Genomic DNA, 11,737 nt, shown 5'->3' with positions numbered 1-11,737 from the left:
CCCCCTCCTCCTCCTCCTATCCCTGGCTGTCCTGGCCCTGGCTGTCCTGGAACTCACTCTAACTCGAGAAACTCAGAAATCTGCCCCCCAAGTGCTGGGATTAAAGGCATGCACCACTGCCCAGCTGCTCTTCTTTCTTTCTTTCTTTCTTTCTTTCTTTCTTTCTTTCTTTCTTTCTTTCTTTCTTTCTTCTTCTTCTTCTTCTTCTTCTTCTTCTTCTTCTTCTTCTTCTTCTTCTTCTTCTTCTTCTTCTTCTTCTTCTTCTTCTTAAGGATTTGTTTATTTTATGTATATGTAGCTGTACAGTTGTGAGCCTTCATGTGATTGTTGGGAATTTAGGACCTTTGCTCAGGTCCAAAGATTTACTTATTATTATAAATAAGTACACTGCAGCTGTCTTCAGACAGCACCAGAAGAGGGCATCTGACCTCATTATTGGTGGTTGTGAGCATGTGGTTGTTGGGATCTGAGCTCAAGACCTTTGGAAGAGCAAGTCAGTGCTCTTACCCGCTGAGCCATCTCGCTTTCTGTGCTGTGGCCTCCTACCTCCTAAAGTCAGATCTTGTGAAGATTGACCTTGGAGCCTCAAAGTTCTTAGCTGCAGACAATACCTTTGTGCCCCCAGCTGGCCTCACGGAGAGGGCTCAGTTAAAAACCTCAGGCGCCACCGGGCAGAGGTGGCGCTCGCCTCGCAATCCCGGCACTTGGGAGAGGCAGAGGCAGCCGGATTTCTGAGTTCGAGGCCAGCCTGGTCTACAGAGTGAGTTCCAGGACAGCCAGGGCTACACAGAGAAACCCTGTCTCGAAAAAAATCCCAAAAGAACAAAACCAACCAACCAAACAAAAAACCTCTCAGGCACCTATGGTCTGGGGTATTTTGAACTTGAGGGTAGCGTTTTCCTTGGTCCAGAATGTCTTCAAAGTCTCTTATCTTCCCAGATGTCTGATTTAACTACCGAAAAGTTGCTGTCTTCCTGTGACAGGTTGGAACCCAGGCTCGGCTGCAGTGTCGGTGAGCAGCAGAGCGAGGAGTAGAAACCGAGTAAAGGCCGTCTTCCATGTTAACCGCCGTCTTCCATGTTAACCTCTCTTTGTACATATTCGCAACTAGTTTTCTTACTGACTGTATTGGGCAGTCTCTTGATGCTTTGGGCCAATGTATGGCAGTTGATACTAACACATATTTTATACAAACAAAAATGTGATACGAGTTGCTTTTAAGAAACTCTGGTATTGGGCTGGTGAGATGGCTCAGCGGGTAAGAGCATTCATTGACTGCTCTCCTGAAGGTCCAGAGTTCAAATCCCAGCAACCACATGGTGGCTCACCACCACCTGTTATGAGATCTGACATCTTCTTCTGGTGCGTGTGAGGCCAGCTACAGTGTACTTATTCATAGTAATAAATAAATCTTAAAAAAAGAAAAAAGAGACTCTGGTATTTATATGTACATTTTTGTAGAAATTACTGCTGGGCTTCAATACTTCAATCAGGTTTCTGTAAAATCCAGATAAAACCAATTAACAAGCAACTTGTGGTCGCTTCTTCCAGGATGAAAATATACCAGTCATAAAGTAGTAACACCCTTTTCCTTCAAGGTCAGTGGCTTTCCTACATTTTCAGATATCTACAGTGCTGCTTAAAAAAATTTTAAGTCAGAGTCTGTAGAGGGCTTGCTTAAAAATTACAGGAAGTATACATTGTAAAGAAAAATAAGGGAACCAGAGAGAGAGAGAGAGAGAGAGAGAGAGAGAGAGAGAGAGAGAGAGAGAGAGAGAGAGAGAGAGAGAGAGAGAGAGAAGAAATGGCTTGACTAAGGAAACCACGGTACTTTCTATGCTTCATGGTCCTCCCTCCCGTGCTGAGGGGAGCTTGTGCCACCTCGTGTTCATTGTATGCAACAACAACAGATTAGGTTTCTGATTGTTGGTTCAGTGCCTAGCTAAGCTTCGCTGTCAGATAAATGAATGTAGGAACATAGAATTCATGTTCCAAGCTTCTTAGGGGGAGCTATTAAGCACAAAAGCATGTTCTGGGTTGACGTACTCCAGTTAACGAGAACTGAGGTGACTGTTATGACTGTTTTAGTTTTGACCGAGACGTGCTGCCTACATGCGGAGCTTTACAGCCTGAATGGCACTTCCATCATGGAGTCACTGGTGCTAAGGCCTGGGACTTGTTACGATAGGCGCTGCGGGGTTTGGGTTGACAATATTGATTGCAACATGGTATTTACGGAACTATCCACTTTTCACTGGTAGAATCACCAGAATGGAAGCCGGGAATAAACCCACCAAGTCGAGACCATCTGATGTCATCTCTTCAGATAGACTGTTGAGTTCTTTTTGGGGATTTAGACCTCTATTGGTTTGGTCAGTTGTCCATTTGTTTATTCTGAACTGCTTAAAAAAGATCCTACATATATATATATATATATATATATATATATATATATATATATATATATTTGGTCTGCTCTTTTACTTGGCTTAAAGCACTGGGCTTGTTTGCTTGCTCGCTTGCTTTTAGATCTCTGAAGGCATTTTTGGTCTGTTTTGCTTGTTCTCAGTACTTATTTGCTCTTGGAACTTGGAAGGTATTTTGTTTCTGTTTTGTTTGTCTTGTTTTTTTTTTCTTTTTGTATTCAAAATTGATCTATTATCACTTGGCCTTTGTTTCCTGACACATCTCAAATTCATATTTTTTCAGCTACTTCTCCTGTGACTTTGCCAAGCTTTTACTTTAGGGATTGTATGAGCCACTGATGATAATGACTCTGAAGACAAGAAACAGTGGTTCCACCGGGCGGTGGTGGCGCATGCCTTTAATCCCAGCACTTGGGAGGCAGAGGCAGGAGGATTTCTGAGTTTGAGGCCAGCCTGGTCTACAGAGTGAGTTCCAGGACAACCAGGGCTACACAGAGAAACCCTGTCTGGAAAAACAAAACAAAACAAAACAAAACAAAAGAAACAGTTGTTCCCTCCCACCCAAAACTATGTCAGTATCAAGGGGAACAACATATAACCTGCAACATCCTCATATAGGAGCATAACAAACATACCTGTTCCTGGGTCAGAAGGAACTTGACTGAATTGCCCAGGAAACTACATATGAAGGATTAGTCACCCCCTGACTTGAGCTCTTTCACATTTGTAAAAACAAAAACCTGCAGGATAATCCCAGAGAAAGTTGATCCAAACCCAGCACATAAAACTGACCCAAAACAAGTATTCCCTGGCTAGCATACATAGATCACTAGACAGGAAAAAGAAGCGCACACACACACACACACACACACACACACACACACACACACACACACGAATGCATTCACCCATGGCATGCACACACACAGGGAACAAGACTTCCAAAAAGGAGATGTATTTAGAGATTAACTGCCATCAGATATTATAGCTGGCTTTATACGTAATAATTATTAACATGAGAGTATTTGGGCAATCTAAACATCTACTACATCCAAACTGGTTTATCTTGCATGCTTAACAAAATCCTAGAATTAAGGTTGTTATAGGTTATAGGCTTAAGCTTGGGGTTAGAGTTAAAAGGTTAGGTTAGGGGTTAATGTTAGGATTAGGGTTAGTGACTAGGATTTAGAGTTAGGGTTAGACAGAGAATGAATGGAGTTGATTGCATGGATTCAGGGTTGTGGTTAGGATTAGAGTTTAGTATTGGGATTATAGTTAGCTTTAGAGAGATTTAGGGTTGGTTTGAAATCAGATTATTGATGAGTTAGGGTTAGCGTCACAGGGTTAGGGTTAGGCTTTGGGTTATGAAGTTAGGATATGGTTTGGGGAAATTGAGGTCAACTAATCATATTTTATATCAATTTAAACATGTTTTTAATTCCAGTCAATTGTTTGTGCTAAGATTTAGCTGGAGTGATGTCTCAGTGAGGAAGACCATTCTGCTCTTATAGAAGACCCAGTTTCAGTTCTCAGCATCAACAGCTCACCTCTGAAGTACCAGTTAAGGGATCCGACTACCTTCTCTGTTGCTGTTGGGAGTGAAGTATCCTTGTGTACACATACATACACTCAGGCAAAGCACACATTCACATAAGAGTGAATTCTAAAAATGACATCATCCACTTGATTTCAGTGCCTTCAGAAATGAGTTCCTGGTGCCTGAAGGCATGAGGTCAAAGTCAATTAAAAACAGTTCAATTAACGATTTAAAAATTCTTAAAACAATAGTGTATGGTCAGAAGTCATGGATGTTTCAGCCTTGCTGGATCCGTCCTCTATGTTCAAGGAAAGAATAAAGTGGATTGCATGAATGACTGATGGAGTTACCTACAGGGCTCTGAAATCAGATGTCATCCCCCACCTTGCTTACTCCTCCCAGGTAGATTGCTATCCCAATTCCACACCCTCCCCCATACCCGTGGCACTCAGCCAACTCCCCTTATTCTTGTAAAACCAATCACTGAACTCCAAAGAAGAACATACATCACATACTGACACATTATATATATATATTTATACACACGTTGATATAGTGTGGTTTCAAGTTGTGTCTTATTCCTTGCTGGCCTGCTTGAAGTTTGATCTTTGCTACAGGATGGCATATCTTTTGTTAGAAGATCTCTAAAACAAGAGACGTGTTCTTTCTTGGAGCAGAGGTGGTTCAGGGTTTCCCAACATATGTTTCCTATTCTTTCCAAGTATGGTTCTGGTGGGTAACATTCACCAGAGCTGAAATCAGAAATTAGGATTTGTGCATGTAATGGTTTGAATATGCTTAGCCCAGGAAGCGGCACTATTAGGAGGTGTGGTCTTGCTGGAGTAAGTGTGCCATTGTTGGTGTGAGCTTTAAGACCCTCATCCTAGCTCCCTGGAAGCCAGTCTTCTGTTTGCCTTTGGAACAAGATACAGAGCTCTCAGTTCCTCCTACAGCATGCCTGCCTATATTCTGCCATGTTCCAGCCTTAATACTAATGGACTGAAGCTCTGAACCTGTAAGCCAGCTCCAATTAAATGTTATCCTTATAAGAGTTGCCTTGGTCATGGTGTCTGTTCTCAGCAGTAAAACCCTAACTAAGACAGTGTACTCGCTCAAAAGTTACATTCATTTGCAACTTGTAATTAAAGTTGTGAGAGTAACTGGGTTCCCTGGAAATAAAGATTTTTAAAGTGCAGAGGTAAGGATGGTTTTACTTGAATATTTTACGTCATAGGAAATATTTTAACAAATATCATTGATCATTTGACCTTAAAGCCTCGTTTGTTTGTTTTTTTTTTTTTTCATAAGCCACTCACATTCTCCTTTTTCTGTATGTCTACATGTACATGTCATGTAATATCTCATGATTGAAAACTGATCTTTTGGGATGGAGAGATGACTTAGCAATTAAGAGCATGTACTGCTCTTCCAGAGAATCAGAGTTCAATTCCTAGCACCCGTGCTGGGGACCTGTAACACTAGCTCCAGGGAACCCAAGTGCTTTGGCCTCCTCAGACACCTGTACCCAAGCTCACACACATGAAGACACAAAAACTAATAATAATGAAGAAGAAATACCTACCTTCATTTTAAAGTAATTCATTTCTGGCTGATGTATTTGAGCATGTGTATCAGGTATATTTTGTGGCTTGGTTCATGTATGCATTAGGTGGTCATCAGCTCAAGGTGCCTGTCTTGTTCATCTCCCTACACTTTTGTCCTTTCTTGGTGGTGAGTTCCCTTCTAATTCCTTTTGCCTGATCTTGGCACTATTTTGTTCTTACAGCATGTTGCTGAAATGGCTAAGGTTGCAGGGATGTAGACATTGTTTTCATTTTACGAAAAATAACTTAAGGACATTAAACTCAACATATTGTTAACTTAGGATTTACACAAATTATCTTGACTTGTCATCTCTACTTCATCTCCCATTAACTCTATCTTCTAAACTAGTTATGCTATCTATCATTGTATAAGTAAATTTAACAAGGTTAAGCTCCGTGGTAAAAACCTGTAGCCCTAGAACTTTGGATGTGGGGAGAAGAGACTCACAGTCTACTGTGACCTATCATGTGGGTGCTGGAAAACAAACCTGAGCTTTCTGCAAGAATAACAAGTGCTTTTTAAAAACACTGACAGTTCTTTTTTTTTTTTTTTTTTTTTTTTTTTTTTTTTTTTTTTTTTGGTTTTTCAAGACAAGATTTCTCTGTGTAGCCCTGGCTGTCCTGGAACTCACTCTGTAGACCAGGCTGGCCTCAAACTCAGAAATCCTCCTGCCTCTGCCTCCCAAGTGCTGGGATTAAAGGTATGTGCCACCACTGCCCGGCAACACTGACAGTTCTTAACAGCTCCTTCACTAACTTCTCACAAGGAATCTCTTTTGCAGGTGAGATGAAAAGTCTTGAAATGGAAGAGTATTCTGGGCAATCTTGGTAGACCTTAATATAATTATAAAAGTCGTTATAGAGAAAGGCAGAAAGGTTCAAGGAGTGAGAAGGGAAAGAGGCTAGAATAGAAAGAGAAGATGATGTAATGTGGAACTAAGTCCGAGGAATGTGAGCAATCTGAAGAGCCTGGAAATGCAAGGACATAAGTTCTACCTTCATATTCCAGAAGGAACCCACTATGTCAATGCCTTGGTTTATGACTCCAAGAATGATGAAATATATATGGGTTATTTTTAACTTGGGTAACTTCAAAAATCTTAATAGACATATAGAATGCAACAAGATAGGAAATTGAATAAATGCAAAGTGCCTTCTTATTTACAAATCTCTTTAGCTTTTGATGAGGTTGTGCTCAGATACACCCATCACAGAGTGAATATACTGTAACTAAATACATTTAACTACTTCAACATACTGAACATGGTAACTGGATCTAGCTTACTTTACATGTGCTCACAACATATTAGCTTACCATAGGAAAAGTCTCCAAACACTATACATGCAAACATACACATAAACATACATATAATATGCACATGCACACATATATAGATATACATACACACACATTAGCATACACAGATGCACACACATAAACAGGCTGACATATAGGTTTAGTGGTTTAGTGCATTATCAACATGGTTGGTACCATGGTGGCATCCAGGCAGTCATGGTGTGAGAGAGTTCTATATCCAGATCCACAGGCAACAGGAAGAGACAGTGAAGCACTGGGTCTGGCTTGAGCATCCGAGATCTCAAAGCCCACCCCCTAGTGACACACTTTCTCCAACAAGATCACACTTAATTTCTCTCAAGTAGTATCACTCCCTGATGACTAAGCATTCAAATATTCATATTTGAATTGTGGGGATCATTCCTATTTAAACCACCACAATATGTAAACTATTGTATACACAAGAATGTACACATGCACACATAAATATAACATGTAATATATACACATACAAATGAACATCCATGTATACACACATCAAATTACACATGTACACACAAAATTACCCCTGTACACACTTAAGTAGACATATATATACAAATAAATATATACATATACACAAAACATATACACATGCACACATGTACACACAGAAACATATTCATAAAAATATATACATAAACACATACATAAGCATATTCACACACAAACATACAAATGTACAGGTATGTACACACATGTGCACATAAACTACATATGTATAACATAAAATCCACATCTATACACATGTATACACTTAACACATGTACATATTGTACATGCACATAAATATACACATGCCCACACATAATATAGATGTATACACATGTCCACACATATTAATATATACCTGTACACACATGGACACATAAACATATGTACTCATAAAAGTGGACATGTACACACACAAATAAACACATGTACATACATAAATAAACATGCATACACATGCATACATACATATGTAAATGAACATGTGTATATATACACAAATATATATGTGCACACATAAACATGCTCATGTACACAAACATAAATATTCATATGTGCACAAACATAAATGTGTACATGTATACAAAGTAATATACACATGTGCACACATTTACATATTCATAAATATATGCATGTACACACATGCATGCATCTATTTATACACATGTCTATAAATGTCCACACATTAACATTCACATAAACACACACACACATATATGCACAGACACACACACAAATATGTGCACATATACACATAAATATAATGAACATACAATATTAAGCATATGCATGTACACATAATATACTCATGTACACAGACATAAATATCCACAAATAAATATATATATATGCGCACAAATAATTATACAAATGTACACACATAGAAAGATACACAAGAACACAAAGATACACACAGGTTAATATATACATATATACATATAAATATACAAATTTACATATACAAACATACACATGTACACACAAATAAATACATGCACACATACAAAACTATATATGTATACAAAGATAAGTATTTTCATGTACATGTATGTACACATATAAAACATGTGGACATATATAAAATACATACATATATAAGTATAAACATGTATATATACATAAATATAAACATGTACACATGCATATACACATATTCAAACATATAAAGACACAAATATATGGAGATACACTCATATACACAGATGCACATGTACACACAAACAAATATACACATCTACACATTAATTTACATTAATATACATATGCATGCATGGATATACAATGCACATTCATATACACATAAATATACAAGTGTACATATAAATATCCTCATGTACCCACATAAATATACTAATCTATATCACTAACCATAGATATGTAAAAGCACACACATATACATGCATAAATATATACATGTACATACTCATAAACATATACTTGTATAAACACATAAACATACTCATATACATACAAGTCAATAAACATGAACATACATAAATATACTCATGTATACATAGATAAGTATTCACATGTACATATACATAAATACATGTATGTGCACATATAAATATACACATGTAGACAAAAATAACTACACCCATGTACACACATACACACATTATTATACATATAGACACACTTCTACACACATAAGAATACACATTACACAGAAAAACAGATACTCAAAAACACAAATATAAACATGAAAAGAGATAAATATAAATATATACACACATATGTAAATATATACTTATACACACCTAAACATACAACATTACAAACATGTATGCAAATAAATACACATAGATATTTATATGTCTATAAACTTAAATACACACATGTATACAATGAACATAGATATACATATGGACACACATAAATTACACATGTACACATGCATATACATAAGTATAAGCATGTAAACACCTGCAAACAAATTAAGATAAATTTACTCATGTACATACACATTAATATACACATGTACACACATAAATATTTGACATGTATTGGCATATAAATATGTGAGACACATAAATATGCACATGTGTGCACATAAAAATACAATGCACATACATAAACATTAAGTACATGTACACACATAAATATAATCATGTATACACAAATATGAACATGTTCATGCATACATAAATAAGTATATGCATGTATACACATAAACATTCACAAAACACGAACATATTTACATGTGAATACACATTATACATATGTACAAGCAGGAATATACACATGCACACACATAAATATAAATGTACACATGTACATGCATGTACATACACAAACATACCTATGTAGGGAAATTTCCTCTAATCGATTGGCTATCGTTGGGCGAAGAGGAGGAGACGGGCTTTCTGGGTCTGAGAGAGGAAGAAGGGACACATGAGGAAGGAAAGACCTCTTTTATGGTGAGGCAGAGAGCGAGAGGGGTGCAGGATGTAGGACTGTGAATCGTCCTATCCAGTGGTGGCTCCTAGCACCACAAGAATTCCCTACATAGAATAGTTAATGAGTTTAGAATGATAGATCTGGGGCCAGCAGTTGTGTCATCTGTTGAGTTTAAACTAAGATTGTCTGGTGTTTTCCATCCGCAGCGACTCAGGTAGGCAAGCAGAAAAGAACATAGTGGGGTCAGAATTCGGCCAGGCTTTGGAATGGGAAGCTTGGTCAAAGGACTGAGCTCCGGGGAGGGTAAACACAGTGGAGTGTGGGCGGGGGAGAGCGTGTCCACAGCTGGCTGAGGGGAGGTGGGCTGGCAAGAGAATGATTTCAGAGCTCTGGAGAGGCAGAGCCCGCATTTGTGGGAGAGGTGTTGACTAGGAGAAACATGTGGACTGTGAGCTCAGGCCATTGCACCGGGTTAAGAACAGACAGAGACCACTCATGCTGGCCCCTAAATGGATTTAGTGTGGTTTTTAAAAATTACACGAGCCGGACAGTGGTGATGCATGCCTTTAATCCCAGCACTTGGGAAGCAGAGGCAGGAGGATTTCTGAGTTGGAGACCAGCCTGGTCTACAGAGTGAGTTCCAGAACACAGGACAGCCAGGGCCATACAGAGAAACTCTGTCTCGAAAAACCAAAAAACCAAAACAAACCAAAACCAAAAACCAAAACAAGCTAATACCTATATATACATACATTAATATCAACATGTAAATACACATATACACATGAACATTCATTAACACACATTAATATGTGCATAAACACACATATATAAACATATATACAAACATGCATATGTATGCATATACACACATAAATATATATATATATATAAATATACACATGTGCACACATAAATATACAGATATATAGCATGAATATAGACATATACAGACATATACACATGCACATACAAGAACACATAACCTGCCAGTGCATGGGGATAGCTGGCTTGAATATGTGATTATGTTGGGTGCTGGTGTGCAAGTATGAGCACAAGCCACGGCTAGTTATCCTTATTCGAGGTGGGTGACTCTGGTCTCAGAGCAATGCTACAGAAAACACTCTGCCACAGCAGCTGAATCCACTGTGCCATGGCAGTAGGCTTGGCTCAGTGTGGGGAATCATGGGCATTCAAGGCTTCACTCACACTTCAGGTGTGGAGCCAGCAGGGAGGAACATAAACCAGGTTCTCTCACGTGCTAGGTGAGCACGAAGCCTATCATTACTTAAGTTTCAGCTGTAATGATGTTGACGGGCATGCTTGTGGATTAAAAGCTTCATTCATCTTTATGCAGAAACAATGATGGAAGCCTGAGAGTCAGTGACTACCAGAGGACCAAGCTGACAAAACAGCAGCTGACATGGCTGGGCAGAGCGATGCTCTGAGTTATATGATGAAGATGAGGCCCTGGGTCCTGGCTGTCCTTCCCATGGATGAACTGACTGGGATACTGGATGTGAGGCAGTTTCCAGGGAAGCGTCTGAGACAAGTCTTAGGCTAGTCATGCCCTGAACCTTCTCCAGGGCCCTTGGACATCAGCAGAGAGAAACTGCAATGCCTGGACACTCTAAGATTCTCACAAGCAGCGATGTCAGGCCACTCTTGCATAATATCAAGAGTCATTGCCGAGCGAAAGCAGTAGGCCTTGAACAACACTCACTATTTGTTTTTTTTTTTTTTAAGATATTTTCTTTATTTACATGTAAATTTCTTCTTTCCCAGTTTCCCCTCCAAAAAACAAACAAACAAACAAACAAACAAAAACAACAAGAACAAACCCCTGTTGCCTCCCTCCTTCCCATGTCTGCCAACCCACCCTCTCCCACTTATTGGCCCTGGCATTCTCCTACACTGGGGCACAGAACCTTCACAGGGCTGA

This window comes from Mastomys coucha, unplaced genomic scaffold, assembly GCF_008632895.1.
Source record: "Mastomys coucha isolate ucsf_1 unplaced genomic scaffold, UCSF_Mcou_1 pScaffold14, whole genome shotgun sequence".
Lineage (NCBI taxonomy): Eukaryota > Metazoa > Chordata > Mammalia > Rodentia > Muridae > Mastomys > Mastomys coucha.
The sequence above is the reverse complement of the archived record's forward strand: the minus strand, read 5'-3'. Positions refer to the sequence as shown.